This window comes from Alligator sinensis, unplaced genomic scaffold (genome assembly GCF_000455745.1).
Source record: "Alligator sinensis unplaced genomic scaffold, ASM45574v1 scaffold487_1, whole genome shotgun sequence".
Classification (NCBI taxonomy): Eukaryota; Metazoa; Chordata; order Crocodylia; family Alligatoridae; genus Alligator; species Alligator sinensis.
In genome coordinates this window covers 1,245,514-1,248,988 of record NW_005842301.1, presented here as the reverse complement: position 1 = coordinate 1,248,988, position 3,475 = coordinate 1,245,514, and the positions used below count along the sequence as shown (strand labels likewise).

Sequence of the window (3,475 nt, the reverse complement as noted above, 5' to 3'; positions counted from 1 at the left end):
CATGTACAGACACCTGAGGTAACTAGCCAATTGCCCCTACTTCCTTAGAAAGAATTAGAAGGCTTCTGCTATTGCCCACTCCTGCTTGCGCTTCCTCCAGGTCACCCACTTCCTCACTTACATCAGGGCTTTGGCCTACATTTCTTAGCGAACCTAGTTTAAAGCCCTTCTCACTAGGTTAGCGAGCCTGTTTATGAAGGTACTCTTCCTTTTCTTCATCAGGTGGATCCTATTTCTTCCTAGCAATCCTTCTTCTTAGAAAACATCTCATGGTCAAAGAAGCCAAAGCCCTGATGGTGACTACAACATCTGTGCAGCCATGCATTGATCATGAACCACAACTTATGGTAGAGGTGATATCTTTTTATTAGACCAACTAGATTTTTGCAAAAAAAAATTCTTTGGAGATTTGCAAAAATCTAGTTGGTATAATAGGAGAGATCACCTCCACCACGAATTCCGAATTCTTTTGCCTCTAGACCAATATGGCTACAACCTGGATACCTTGATCATGAACAACACCATCTGTTGTAACAGCCCTAGTATAAGTTAGGCCTGGTAGGTAGATGTGGCTGAAGTGAGCTGTCTCATGTAGCTGTACTAAGATATTTATAAGCCTAGAATGAAAACATTACTGTCCAGCCAGCCAACACTGTCCCTCCCCCTCCCCCGCCCCCCATATGCTATAAGATGTTAGCCAGGAAAAACTAAGTCTGGAAATGTGTTGCATTGCTTTACCCAGAAGTTGGTAGATGCTTCCAGGTCAGGACATCCAAATCCTTGGCGCTAAAATCTAAAGATTGCATTGGCAGTCTCTGACTGATGGGCTTTGGATGAGGCTCAAAATTGTCATCCATGATGTTGGCAAAGCAGAGTCAAATAAAAGAAGTGGTACTTGTGATCTCCTTGTCTCCTTATGTGGCAAAAACTGACTTGTTTCAGTGAAACTGTACCCTGAGGGCAGAAACTCAAGTACGAAAAACTAAGGTTATTTTGGTTCTGGCCTTTCTCTTCAGCCAGATGCCTCATTCAGCCTTCACTATGTCTCAGGTAGCAACGAAAGAAGTAGACATGGACCCACAGATTCAGAACATTACTATGTATATTGTAACAGGGCCTGGCCCTGTTACTATGGGTGTAGGGTAGCCCAAACAGCCCGACACCCTGAAAGCATTCCTCTACACCAGGGGTGGGCAAAATGCAGGCCTCATGTGGCCCACCAGGCCATTTTATTCGACCCACAGGGCCCCTAAAAAAACTTAGAAAATTTAATATTTATCTCCCCGTGGCTGCCTGTCATGCAGACCTTGATGGCTTGCCAAAACTCAGTAAGCGGCCCTCCACCTGAAATAATTGCCCGACCCTGCTCTACACCTACCCCAGAGGCTGAGGACCCAGGTCAGGGGACACAGTGAACCTCCCAGCAAAGGAGTTAACTCAGGTGTGAGGAATGAGGGAGGGCCAGTCATGATGCTGTGGGCCGCTGCCACCTGGCTGCTAGGCCTGGCCGTCACCTGGTTGCTGGGTCACGGGTGGGAGCCTGCAGGCAGCCGCCTGCTGAGCGCCACTGAGCTGGCGCGGTACATGAGCACTGAGGGCTCACCTGGCCTCTACCTGGCCATGCTGGGGCAGGTCTTCGATGTGCACTGTGGCTGCGAGCACTATGGGCCGGGCGGTGCCTACAGTAGCCTGGCAGGCAGAGGTGTGTCCTGGGCCTTCATGATGGGAGACTTCATGCGCGGGGGCTGGTGGATGACATGTTGGGGCTGCCCCACGGGACACGACCGCGCTGCGCCGCTGGCTGCGCTTCTACCAGCAGCAATATGGCCTCGTGGGTGGGTGGGTGTGTGCGGGGCCCAGCAGCACCTGAGGGCCGAGGATGGAGGAGCTGCTGGGGCTCAGGGCAGGGCCGGCCCCACATCCAGGCTGTGCTGCTGCTTTTGGATGCGGGCAAGCACGAGCTGTGCGGAGCCAGACACATTCCTGGCGCTGGCAGGGTTTTTGCGCCGTCCCCCCAGCTCCGCGCCTGCTTTGGGGGTGCGCTGAGATCCTCCCTGGGCACAGGCTGTGCTCGGTGTTGTGGCGAGGGCTGCTCAGGCAATGCCTGGCATGGGGAGACGGTCAGACCAGTTGCTCAGGGCAGGATGCTTTTCCTCAGATGCAGGATGGGGAAAGGATGCGCCGAAGCCTGAGTCATACAGATGCTTCCAGGCCTGGGTCATCCCTTCAGCTGAGCTGATTCCTTACAGCAGCTTTTTAAATCAGGATCAGGAAAAGGCCACAGACCCAAATCAGGACCCAGGGGTGACCTGGTGGCAGCCTGTAAGTACATGATGGGGGTGCATCAGGATCTGGGGGAGCGCCTGTTCACCGGGGAACCCTAAGGGAAGACAAGGTCCAGTGGTCACAAACGGTCGTTTTAGGCTGGACATAAGGAAAAACTTCTTTACTGTCTGAGCCCCTGAAGGCCTGGAACAGACTCCTCCCCCCCCCCAGAAATGGTGCAAGCACCTACTCTGGATACCTTTAAGAAACATTTGGATGCTTATCTTGCTGGGATCTTTTGACCCTAGTTGACTTCCTGCCCCTGGGGCAGGGGGCTGGATCCAATGATCTTATGAGGTCCCTTCCAGCCCTAATGTCTATGAAATCTATGTGAACCAGCAGGGGGGAAAATAAAATAACACTGAAAGCAGCCTCAGGGGACTGCACTTGCAGAGAGCAAGGCTGTCTGGAGCCTGGGGTTAGCTAAGGTCTAGCAGCTCCAGGGAGGGGCTGTGAGCAAGGCTTCTCTTTTGTTTATAGGAGCCCTGCAGGCCCTCAAAGCCTCTGAAAGATAAGAGGCTACAGAGCAAGTGAAGCCTGGGAGAAGCCTAGCAAGCAGGAGGCATGAAACCAGTGGAAAGCTAAGCAGCAGTTTATTTGTTTAACTCTTTCTTTTGCATCTCTTGCAAGCCCAGGGTGATGGTGCTATGGATTTAACTCGGCTGCAGCAAAGGTGAGGACCCTGAACAGTGAGTCCTTAGCTAAAGCCAGCAGCAAAAGTAAAAGTGGTCAGCTTGGGGTGCCTGGCCAGACATGCCTAGCTCTGCTCTGCACAGAAGCTACCCATAATAGTATACAATATATAGTTGAGAGGCACACCATGTAACCAACTCACTTACATATATCTCAATAAACAGGTAAGTCCCCAGAGTATTTCTTGCCATAACATCTCTGACACCCCTCACTTACTAACACTATACATTGATAGGCCATGATATTCACGCAGGGGGAGACTTTTGGTCTGATAGTCTTAGAACAAGAACAGAAGTAAATGACTCCTGAGTTTCAAACCTAGCTCTGAAACCAATTCCCTGTGTATAATTGTTGGCTACAAATGTCCAACTCAGGATCCTTAAAATTCTAGTTTATTAGGAGGATTGAAACACTGTAATGAGTTAAATCATAAACCTTGGGGCTGGTCCCCCCCCCC

General features: G+C 50.9%; 1 pseudogene; it reads left to right on the top strand.

The window, feature by feature from the left end:
• Window positions 1-417: 417 nt before the first annotated feature.
• On the top strand, window positions 418-2,367 carry LOC112551034 (annotated as a pseudogene).
• Window positions 2,368-3,475: the final 1,108 nt, after the last annotated feature.